The sequence below is a fragment of the Orcinus orca genome, chromosome 4 (assembly GCF_937001465.1).
Source record: "Orcinus orca chromosome 4, mOrcOrc1.1, whole genome shotgun sequence".
NCBI lineage: Eukaryota > Metazoa > Chordata > Mammalia > Artiodactyla > Delphinidae > Orcinus > Orcinus orca.
This window is the reverse complement of record NC_064562.1, coordinates 42,349,913-42,362,643: the sequence shown is the minus strand read 5'-3', so window position 1 is coordinate 42,362,643 and position 12,731 is coordinate 42,349,913. Positions and strand designations below refer to the sequence as shown.

Genomic DNA, 12,731 nt, shown 5'->3' with positions numbered 1-12,731 from the left:
TTCTTGAATTAAGTACTTATTATATGTTTGATTTACTCACAGTGTGCTAGACACTGAGATGTAATACATTTCCACTTCAGAATTCAGGACAAAAGAAAAACACTAAAATTGAAAATACAGTGCTTTGAGATACTCAGGCAATGTGATTATACTAATGCTTTCTTGTATTATTTCCCTCATAGGGCAGTGTCAAAAACAAGCAAATTACCTCCATTGTTCCATATTACTTTACACTTTTTCTATTTCTTGAATTAACTGGGTTTCTTTCTAGATTGCATTGCCCAGTAATGCCTGGCTATTTTGGTAGTTCCCATGGACAAAAAGGGAGAGCAGTATATGAAACAAGGCAACATCTTGGATGTTTTTCCACACAATTGAAAGCGTATCAACAATGGTTCAAACATGTCTAAATCTGCCCAGGCTTCATCATAGCTAATTGTAAATTAACCAGGTCAATCATTATAAATGGTCCCCTGAGTCCTAGCAAACAGCCTCATGTGAAGGACACAGTGTTTTTGGATGACTATTAAACGAGTTTATTTTTATTTTTTTAGAAAGAAGGAAGAAGCTTTAAAACGTTTTTTTAAAGGTTTCTGTCTGTTGAACTTTATCACCATCAGAAAACAGCTCTAGGTATTTCCCTTCCCATTAGTGAGTGTGGTCTGCAAACATATATTTTTCTAAGTTTTAATAAAATGATTATAGGTACACAAAGAGAGGACAAAATCTGACATTAAGTATTAAAAAAAAATCTTTAAAATGAGAGAAATTTAAAAGCCCCAAGGTTGATAAAATGACAAGGCAGGAACAGATAATTCACAAAAGAAGACATGAAAATGACCTTAAGTATATTAAAAAAGATGTTCAAACTCACTCAATATTAAAGAAATGCAAATTAAACACTTGTCAGGTGGCAAAAATTAAAGAGTATGCAACACATTCTTTTGGTAAGGCTGTGGAGGAACAGGTACTCATATATTTCTGGTGAGAATGCAAACTGGTGCAACCATTCTGGAAGGAACTTTAGCAATACTTAACAAAACTACACTTACGCTTACCATTTGCCCAAGTAATCCCATATCTAGAAATTCATCCTGAAGATATACCTCCAAAAATGCAAAAACACATATGCATGAGGTTATTCCTAGCAGCATTGTTTGTTTTTGCAAAATAATTGTAAGCACTATATGGGAGACAGGTTGAATAAACTATGGTACACCCACACAGTGGAGTGTTATGCAGCTATCAAAAAAAGAAGGAGGACGAGCTCTATAAACTGACATGAAGTAACTTCCAAGATATATATAAGTGGGAAAAAAATGCACAAAAGAATGTTTTTGGTATGATATCCTTCATGTAAGAGATAAAGGGAAATAAGAAAACACACATGTATCTGTTCAATTGTGCAATAAATAATACAGGAAGAATAAACCAGACACAAATGAAACTTGTTATGTTCAGGGTAAATGTGGAAAGAATGAGAGAATGGAAATGGAGTAGCAGGGCTGGGGGCAACACTTCTCTAAGTGTACCTTTTCATATGGCTCTGACTCTTCCAACCATGCTAATATTTCACATATCAAGTCAACGCATAAATAGATAGTCAAAATCAAAGAGAATGTGGCAGGATCCCAAAATGCTATATAAACAGTAACAAATAGACCTGACTGTATTACAATTAATATTATAACCACACTGAGGAAGAAAAAGGTAACCTAAATAACCTTGGAAAGTATTTTGACTATATAACATAAAGCTATAAAAAAACCTGACAAATATTATACTCTAGTTACTAAACTTGTTTTTCACAGAGGTATGAATTAGCAATTCCGAAATCTATCTATCTATCTATATATGGCTTGAATAATATACTGTGGATAATGAGATTGAGATTTTTCCCTGTCAGAGAAAGAAATTACAAATAAGGAAGGGAGGACAGCTAGTATGAGTCCTATTGAGTTGGAATCAGTGGTATGAACTCATGGTTATTTACACACACACACAGTTGTAAATGAGGGGGTAAGACTCCTTTGTGGGGTCTTTAAGGGTCACTCCAACACAGCTACGGAAATCCCATTCAGACAAGCATATGAAATTAAAGAATTTATTCTACTCACAGGTCCTAAAGGGGGAGGCATGACATGCCCAGAGGGCCATGCAAAGCCCCTTAAAAGCCTGAAGTTTGGTAACAGCAGGCGTCGAGAGAGCAGAGCCAGGACTCATGGGCAAATGCCTTTATTGAGGGTCATGAGTGGGGTAGCTTGTGGCATGCAGGAAGGATTCTCACTGGGTAATTTAAATGTAACTTGGTCAATGTGGAAAGTAGGAAAAGGGTAAGATGGGGAAGTCATTATAAGGCTTATGAACACATGTACTGGGGATGGGTACTTAGAAGTGGGCAATAACTTGGTAAAAGTTCAAAACAGGCACTTAGAAAGCCACTGAGGCAACAAACAACAACTTTACAGTACACACACACACACCCATACACACAGAGAGATATAGAAATGTGTATGAATACATAAATATTTCCTAGCCCTCTCCATTGAGAGGACCTAGAAGGAACAACCACCCACTATCAATGAACACACCTTGTGCCCAAATCTTGGTTTCTAAATACCATTTTCCAATTAAAAAAAGAGCCTGAGTTCATTAGAGAAATGGATGATTCCAGGGCTGGGAAAGGGAAGTACAAGATAAGCCTGGAACATCTTGTGTACCAAAAAGTAAAAAAGGGTGCAAATATGGATTAGAGATAGGACCTCAGAGCCAACTTGATGGCTCTTCCAATGGCTAAATCTGGGACAATTTGTGTAACCAAATAATGTTAATATCTGATTATAATTCATAGACTAAACTATACGTAACTCTCTACTGATATAAATAAAAGAGTAAATTTTATTTACTCTGAGGGAGAAGGGGGGAATTCCCTGGTGGTCCCCAGAGGTTAAGACTCCACGTTTCCACTGCAGCAGGCAAGGTTCGATCCCTGCTCAGGGAACTAAGATCCTGCAGGCTACACGGCACGGCCAGAATAATAATAATAATAAAAAATAAAATGAGGGAGAATTCCCATTAATGAATATAGAGGGAGTGATGGAAATACAAGATCACCATTTGGCAAACACTACAATAATAATTGTTATAGGAAAGACTCACAGATGGATGCTAAAATTAGACTTTGAAAGTATGATGAGAAACAACATATTTACACATCTCAAAGTATCTCCCCACAGGCTACTTATTAATTACAAAGAGTAAAACAGCAACTCTCTAGTGGATAAATCTGGCAGACACTATCTTAGTCAAGTGACCAAAGTTGATATTATCAGTAATGGGACATACTGATGTGCTCCAGAAAGTGGAGACAATGCTATGACTGGGTATATTAATAAATCTTATCTATGGGAATGAAGGTGACTAGAGCAAGCCTAATCCTGCAACAGGTAAAGAAACAGCAATCACTCATATTAGTCAGGAAAGGGAAATGTCTGGTATTTTGTGGCTTGGATAATGTTTAAAATTCATCTGTGTTCAAATATGATTACAGAGTGTTAGTGTTTTTATTTGATCCATCATGGTCTTATCTGATGTTGATGCTCTGTGAAATTGTTCATGTGCTAGAGGGGAACATCAAGACCCAGTGGGAAGGACAATATGGATGGACCTTAAAGGCATTACGCTAAGTGAAATAAGTCAGACACAGAAAGACAAATACAAGATGATCTCACTTATACGTGGAATCTAAAACAAGCAAACAAACCAAACTCATGGATACGGAGAACAGATTTGTGGTTGTTAGAGGTGAGGGGTAGGGCGTGGGAGAAATGGGTGAAGGTGGTCTAAAGGTACAAACTTGCAGCTGTAAAATAAATAAGTCCTGGGGCTGTAATGTACAGCATGGTGACTATAGTTAATAACAATGTATTGTATATTTAAAAGTTGCTAAAAGAATAAATCTTAAAAGTTCTCATCTCAGGAAAAAATTTTGTAACTGTGTGGTGATGCACGTTAACTAGATTTACTGTGGTGATCATTTCACAGTATATACAAATATCAAATCATTATGTTGTACACCTGAAACTAATATAATGTTATATGTCAATTATATCTCAAAAATAAAAAAAGACCTGGTGTGAGTGCCAGGCCAGCTTGCTGCAACACCAAAGCCTAGCTCACAGCACTGGGCCAGCTCCACAATGGCAAGAGCTGCTTTTCTCTTCCTTAGGGCAATAGTGGGACAATTGGTAACATTGGGATAAGATCTGTAGATTAATTAGGTGATAGCAGTTTGCCAATATTAATTTCCTGGTTTCCGTATTTGTACGATTGTTATGTAAAACATTAACCAGGAAAACCAGTGAGGGGTGTATGGGGACTCTGCGTATTACTTTTTTATTTTTGTATTTTTTAGTCTGTGCCGTATGCATGTGGGGCCTTAGTTCCCTGACCAGGGATTGAACCCGCACGCCCTGCAATGGAAACGTGCAGTCCTAACCGCTGGACTGCCAGGAAAGTCCCTGTTATTTAAAAGAATATCTTATTGAGAAATATTTTACATACTATAAAATTCAATTGTTTAAAATGGATACAGTTCAGTGATTTTAGTATATTCATACTTGCATAACCACCACCATAATCTAATTTTGAAATATTTTAGCACACATCCTTTAGCACCCATATCCATTAACAGTCACTCCCCACTTCCTCTCGCCTCCCCTACGTCCAAACAATCTCTAATCTGCTTTTTGTTTCTATTGGTTTGCTTATTCTAGTCATTTCATATAAATGGAATCAGAGAATATATGCTTTTTTTGTAACTGACTTCATTGAGTTAGCATAATGTTTTCAAGGTTCATCCTTACCACAGCATGCATTAGTACTTTTTTTTTTTTTACTGCTGAATAATATTCCATTGTGTGGATATACCATTTTGTGTTTGTCCATTGATCAGCTGATGGTCATTTAGATTACTTCTACTTTTTTGTTATTATGAATAACGCTCCTATTACTATCTGCGTACCACACAGGGTTTTGTGCGGACATTTGTTTTCATTCCTCTTGGGTGTCTATCTAGAAGTGGAATTGCTGGGTCAAAATACTAACTTTATGTTTTGCATTTTGGAAGGCAGCTATGCTCACCACTATACCACCAAGGCCATGTTTAGCATTTCGAACTGCTTCACATTGTTTTCCAAAACTGCTGCATTTTGTCTGCGGGTCCCATCATTGTGGCCAACATTTGTTATTGTTTGTCTTTTTGTGTGTTATTGTTCCAACATTTTTCATAAATCTGAAATTATTTCTAAAAAATAAGAAAACAAAAGAGAATATGGGAAGAGGAGAGCCCCCATAGGACTTAGAGTGAAAAATACAAAAGCAATCTGTTACAAAAGCTGTAAAACGTACATTCCCAAATCCAAGTGGTATATAATATAAACATAGCCATAAGAAGATTTTTGAACTGTGGTTGCATTTCCCATTTATAATTCTTAGGAACCATCCTAAAGAATTTCTCTTTTTTGTATAAAACACCATAAAATGCATTCAGAATAGCTGAAGCTTATTTAAAATTTATTAGGTTAGTCCTTTTATATGCATTAAAGTGGTTTTTTATTTTGGTTTTTGCTTTATTTATTTTTTAATGCGCCATAATGGCTTTTTACTGCTCTTTACAATAAGAGAGGCTAACCACTGTGGATCTCACAGAAAACACTGCGAAAGAAGGTTTAGTAAGTGAACAAAAATGGGGGGGAGGAGGGAAGGTGGCGGGGGGGGGGGCGATCATTCGGAGCCTGCATTATCTGTGGGTGTCTTTGTAGGCAGGAGTCTATCTTGAAGGGTAGGATCACCAGGTGATGGAACGAAGCGAACTTGCCTCTGGCTGTGCTCTGGCTCCCTTGCAGGGAGAAGGGACAAGGGCAGGACAGTCCGCCGGTGGCGGGGCGCGCCGGTGTCAGGCTGAACCAAGTTATCAAAGCATCCGGGCGCATCAGCAGCCCCCGCTTTTCCATTTGGGGCGGAGAGCCCACTCGCTCCCCGTTTCTGGCGCACGCGGGAGGTGTGGCTTCGGCAGGAGCAGGGCCCGGGGCTTCAGCAGGGCGGGGCGGAGGGTGGGGTGGGCTTCTCACCGCCGTGACCTCTCGCCCCTCAGGATGGTGACTGCGCGCAGCGCTGCGGCGCAGAAGGTGTTCTCCGCCAGGCACCCACGTTCCGCCTCCCAGTACGTGAGTTGTGTACCCGGCCGTCTCCTCTGCTGGGACCCGACTTTTTGCCCCCGAATCCCTCCGGGCAGGCAGCGCGGAGCCCGAGGGCAGGGTCGGCCGCAGTCGGGGCGCGGCCAGCTCCAGGCGGCGCGAGACTGAGACCCGGGCTGGTCCCTGTCGCCGTACGCGGCTGGACCTGCCAGACTTGGTGGGAGCCGAGATTGGCCGGGCAGGCGCGAGGGAGCCCGGGGTCTGGGACAGGGTCGGGGTGCCGCTGCCCGGCACCCTGCCGCTCCGCCAGCCGCGGCCGCTCAGTCTCACCAGGCATTTGTAATACATTTTTTTAAGTTTTCATCAGATGAATGGGCTGATCAGCTCACTTCTGATCAGGAAGTAATACAGAAGGAAACTATCATCAGCAACCCCCTGCCCCTGGCCCCAATGATTTTAACACCTCTTAGGTGGTCCCCAGATTCTACTTCTAGTGCGCATGCCTGTTTTTCATTTTAGTAAGAAGCATCCACAGCTTTCTAAACAAACTCGTTCTGTGGATTCATGAAAAAGGAGATAAAGAAATTGCAATTGTGTCATTTCTGTTGCTCACCCTTTTTACAATAATCACCTTGGTTTGGGGGAAAGCTTCCAGTCCTGAACGTAAGCTCTACAAGGGCAGGGAATTTTGGGGGACTGTGTTCTCTGATGTAACGCAAAAGCTTAGCTCAGGCCCTGGCACACAGTAGGTGCCCATTAACACGCCCTCTACCGCGGTCTTAGTGCGTGATGCCCGCTGGAGCCGGTGCACATCAGACACAGGCTAGTGCTCAGCCCTGAAAACGCAGTGGCAGTTCTCCCTAGAACTCCTTTAGACTGCCAGACATCCTATATCCCAAACCCCAGTACTCACATGACAGAAACCATAGTTTTGGGTGATAGCTTCCCATATTTGGGGCCTGGGAAGAAGAGGTGTTGCAGGAAATGCTTTAAAAAAAGGAAATTCAGGGTTTCCCCGGTGGGGCAGTGGTTGAGAGTCCGCCTGCTCATGCAGGCGACACTGGTTTGTGCCCCGGTCCGGGAAGATCCCACATGCCGCGGAGCGGCTGGGCCCGTGAGCCATGGCCGCTGAGCCTGCGCGTCCGGAGCCTATGCTCCGCAACGGGAGAGGCCACAACAGTGAGAGGCCCGGGTACCTCAAAAAAAAAAAAAAAAAGGAAATTCAAACTTTCTTTTGTATTTCTTTTTAATAATCAAATATCAGAAAAAAACAGGAAAGGCTATACAAAATGTTTGGTGGTTATCACTAGGTGATTGGCTGGTAGATATTTTTATCTTTATAATTTTGAGCATTGTCTGAAAAAATTTTTTACAATTAGCATTTATTCCTTTTATAATCAACACAAGAAATACCCATTTTGGAAACAAAAAGCAAATGCAGTGACAAAAAACAACAACAATAAAAGAAAGTAAAGGGTTGTGCTGATTATCCTATAGCTGTCTGAATTTTTTTCTCCTTTGCCCCTGGCCAGTACTTGGCACAAGTTGGCATTCAGTAACCAATTGCTGAATTAATGAATTTATACCCTTCCCATGATCTCTCTCAGGAAAAACATATTCATTTAACTTGCTTATTTTTTTAAGACGTCTATGCTATGATTTTGAATAGAATGATCTGAAGATTTCAAAATAAAAACTTGCCTGCAATTATCTAACCATCCTTTCCTTTTCCTAACTGTCCTCACTCTGTACATACTTTATATATCTGTGTATTCAGATTGGCTGCTGTTAGCCCTTAAAGCAGAGACTGGAGCATTCTCTGAGTGCCTTTGAAGTTCAGTCAATGGTAATCTGCACATTTTGTAGCCAGCAGCTTCATGGGAAATATCCATGTGCTGACTGCCAGTTAGTTTGTACCACAGTTTACTTTCTCAGTGTAGTGGCCTCAACAGTCTTTAGCCCCAAAGTCAAAAGCTCTCTGTTTCTGTTTCTTTCACTACTTTTGACTTCCTCTTTTGAATACGGAAAACTGGGGCACCCCAGGTGTTTCTGTGGACTTTAGCACCTAGAACTGAGCAGAGATTGGGGGCCCCAGGAGGTTTCAAGGTTCACCTCTAGTGAAGGTTACCTACAGCAGGGGGGAAGGCTACTCTATCCGGCCCAGCCCAGAACAACAGCACTAGGAACCAGCGCCCCAGACTTCTTTTTGACCAATGTGGCTTATTCTGAAAGAGGTTTTGTAACTTCTCACATGAGATTTCTTACTCCAGAAAGAACTCCCTGGTAGCTATCAAACGGAAGAGAAAACAAGCACACTTACTCCTGTGCAGCTCTGTGGTTTAAATATCATTTCACAATTCTAGGCATCCTTTAGGTTACAATAAAATATAAAATAAAAACGAACTCAAAATATCCTAAACGGTTGCAAATCTCTTTGCTTCAGCCATTAAATACCCAATAGTCTTTAACCTTAACCATTCAAGGTAAAAGATCGACAGCAGGAGTTAAGGGGAAGATAACAAAAGACAACTTCCCTGAAATCATTTTAGTGCCCAGTAATGTTTCCAAGAATTTCTGGGACCTTGTCTACAAGCTTGTCTCCTCCGTTCAGTCGTCTTTTCAATGCTTACTGTGCGTAAAAACCACTTGGAGAGTTTGTTTACGATATAGATTCCTGGGCACTATCCTTCGAGACTGTGATTTAGGTGGGATGGGCTGGGGTCCAGGAATCTGTACCGAGCACCCTCAGGGCTGCTGCCCCTATGGCATAGGGTGCTGTCATGTAGAGAAATGTGGCCCCTCTGCATAGACACAGCTTGGTGAGAATTAGAAAAATACCATCCCTTTCTCCAGGCAGATGTAGCCATGCCAGGGCCTCCAGCTTTCCCGAGGAGCACAGGCTGAACTAGCCCCACTCACCCCTGGGCTGCCTGCCCATGCAGAGGCCTGGCGTCTCAGGAGATTCCAGCATCAGTGCCCTTACAGAGGACACTTGGTAACCCACGGCCCTGGGCATTTTTATTTCTCTTCTGTTAAGAATAACTGCAGATCCAGCCCACATTAGCAAACATTACTGGACACCCAACGTGTGTAGCGCTTGTGTTAGATATGGTAGGGGTTCAGGAGAGTCTGTAGTTTCCTCTCCACAGCCGGTAGCTCTGCCCATCACTGAGGGACCACACAGCTGTTTCGTTTCATGTTGTCTTTGATGCCACAGAGCAGACAGGTGACAAAAAAAGTTGGTGGGGGCCACTCCGGAAAAAGGAAAAATGGAGGCAGGAGGAATTGAAATGGGAATCTTGGTGGACAAGATTTGAAGAGAGACTGAGACCCCCTTCTTTAGAAGACCCCTTTCATGGAATGACCTCAATGCCCAGAAACCTTGCGGGATTTGGCCCACATTTTAAACACCCTAATTTCATCCATTAGTTTTAGTTACAACTAATCTTATACCTGTCTCCCTGCCCTGGAAAACCTCACTCTTGAGAAGGACAGCCCCTATCTTATTAATATTAATAGTATTAATCTACTACATTAATTATGTTAATATTAATCAATATATCACTTAGATTTTCCTTTTCTTTCTAGTGTTTATCAATGTTAAATTTTAATTTTTTTTGCTTTGATTGAAACATTTCCATTTCCTAATTTCTCATCTCAGAAGTTAACAAATGTGAGATGAGAAGGGTCTCTTTCTTTATACATATAAATAAAGCACCAGAATTTAAGTTTGAAGCCTTCTAGTCTGTTTTTCTTACTGTCATACCAAAAATTCAAGGATTCTCATGATTCATTAGCTAAATCTATAAAATTCCGTCTTCTTTTTCTAATGGAAAAAAAATCAAGCATAATAGTTTCAAAAGAAATTAGACTAGCACGAGTAAACAGGCCTATGTATGAAATAAAGAGTGAAATTAATGATAAAGTTATAAACACAATGCCTAATATATGTATCCTGCTGAAAGCAATAGTTGATGAGGATTCAAGACTACCTTATGAAAATCATGGCATCTCACACATGCCTGGTACATGTTGAATTTGACTAACTTAACTAAATTTAAAGCAATTAGATAAGAGAACATTGGTCTTTCGGCTGGACCTCGAAATATTGCATGTTAGAAATAATAACAAGAAAATCAAATACTATTAAAGAAAACTTTTTTTTTTCCCCCCAGGGCTAGATAAGCTTTTAAAGAAGTGCTTCATTTCAAAGTACTTACAGTTAAGAAATAGGTTCTGGGCAGGCTGTATCTTGTGGCTTGAGAGAGAATCTCACTAGAAGTGAAAGATACAGAAAAGAGAGAAGTATGTTTCCATCGCAGTATGCAGTACAAAGTACATAATCAGTGATTTTTCATTGGCCAGTGCAGTCTGGGCAGAGGAGTGTTCAAGGTATGTTTCTGTTACTTTGAAAGTGAAAGCATTTCTTGCCTGCAAAATTGTGTTCCTTCTCCTACATTGTGTTAAGTACACTCATGTATCTTTTTTTTGGGGCGGGGGGGGGAAGATTTGATTCATTATATAATTTGACTGGTTTTACATGTCTGGCAGAGCTTACCAGTTTTTAAATTTTACTTTTTCCCTTTAATACAATAAATAAGATTTAGTGTGTATTTATTGCCATTTTTAAATTGGGGAGCTTGTAGGTAGGGTTAAGGAGAAAACAGGCTATCTGGAATTCCATACCTAATCAGACACTTTTCTTTTTTTCTTCTGCCTCTTTGGACTCCTTTGTTCTCCCTGACATTGGTTAAGTAAATGCCTACTAAGTGTTAGGCACTGTACTAAATGCTTTTCATGTATTAATTTATTGAATTCTCCTCACAAGTCTGTGGGGTATTATCATCCCCATTTAACTGGCAAGGAAACTGAGTCACAGCAATGCTAAGTGGCTAGAAGTTGGCAGCTAGGAACTGGCTGAAAAGGGACTCTAATCTGTGTCTGTAGAGGTCTGCACCACATCCTGCCTCACGTTCTCACCCTATAGTCTGACGCTAGCCTCGCTCTAGTGGGAAACATCCGCTGTTCCTCACAACCTCAGAGGGAGTGAGAAGGCTGGCCACTTTCATGTCTGAAAGGCTCAAATTACGGAATCAGAAATCAAAATGTTTTGAACAGGTATTTCAAAAGGAAGAAATTCAAATGTAAAAGAAACGGTATAAAGAGATTGGGCGTGATGTAGTAAAAAGTGCCATAGTTTGTAGCTGAGCTGACAGGGGATAAAATCCTCGTTGTTCAACCTCTTATCTGTGTGGACTTGGAAAGTCAACTAAAAAGTCTAAACTTTGGTTTCCTTACCTCTAAAATTAGAAAAATAAGGTTTACCTACCAAAGTCATTGGGTGTCATTGATAAGGCTTAGTCTGTTTTATTTTATTATTATTTTTAAATTAAAAAAAATTTTTTTTTAGTCATGCCGCACTGCATGTGGGATCTTATTCCCTTACCAGAGATCGAACCCGAGCCCCCTGCAGTGGAAGCGTGGAGCCTTAGCCACTGGACCGCCAGGGAAGTCAGGCTTAGTCCATTTTAATGTTCAATGTATGTTAGCTGATATCACTGAAAGACTGTTGAGATACCAACTATAATCTGAAACAATGATCCCCCCGCACACCTCCCACCCAGGTGACATCCAGTATTGACAAGGTTTTGCAAAATGGATGATAGACTCATTGATTTTTGGTGGCATTATAAATTGGTACTCTCTTTTTGGCAGTCAGTATTGGCTATACATACATAGCAGAATCAAAAAATAGACTTATCCTTTGGCCCAGCAATTTCACTAAGAGTGAGTGTCTTCTTAAATTCTGTGCTCATAGGCATTTTGTTTACCTCACCCTGGTCCCAGGCTTGAAAGAATACAGGAAAGAAAGGGTCAAATCATGTCAAGTCTTTTAGCCTGCTATGCTACCCAGAGTAAGGGATAAAAGAGCTTAACTACACAGTCTACCCCTTTGAGCTACTCTGGGGGCAGTGGGAGAAGAACACTCAACGACAGTGAATTCTATGTGAAGTAAACCTTTTTTAAAATTTTGAAACAATTTTTGACTTAACAGAAAAGTTGCAAAAATAGAAGAGTTCTCATATGCCCTTCACCTAGCTTCCTTTAAAATTAACATCTCATATAGTAAGATGATCAAAAATTGAAAGTTAACATTGGTACAAGAGCATTAACTCAACCACAGACAAAACTATTTGAATCTTAATAGTTTTTCCATTCTCTGTTCAAGGATCCAATCCAGGATTCCACCCTGCATTTAGTTGTCATCTCTCTCTTTAGTCTCCTCCGATCTGGAGAAGTGCCCCAGGTTTTTCTTGCTTTTCATGACTTTGACATGTTTGAAGAGTACCTATGTGGAATTAACCTCTTCTCCAAGGAGCCCTGGGTCTTTTCATTGGAGAACAGCATTTAGAAAAGATCTGGGTGCTAGGCGGGCTCATTGCTGTTGGGTTCTCATTGCTTTTAGGCTCCTTCAGTAAAGAGAGGGGATATATGTATATTTACTCATACACATGAATGAATGTGTGTACATGT

At 40.5% G+C, this 12,731-nt stretch overlaps 1 protein-coding gene across 1 annotated transcript in view; it reads right to left on the bottom strand.

The window, feature by feature from the left end:
- The window catches only part of PLAC8 (placenta associated 8), a 38,125-nt gene extending 27,556 nt beyond the window's left edge, over positions 1 to 10,569 (bottom strand). Inside the window, exon 1 of the mRNA XM_004282162.3 lies at positions 10,418 to 10,569. The gene's annotated coding sequence lies outside the window, so the exon portion shown is untranslated. The remainder of the gene's footprint in view (positions 1 to 10,417) is intronic.
- Positions 10,570 to 12,731: the final 2,162 nt, after the last annotated feature.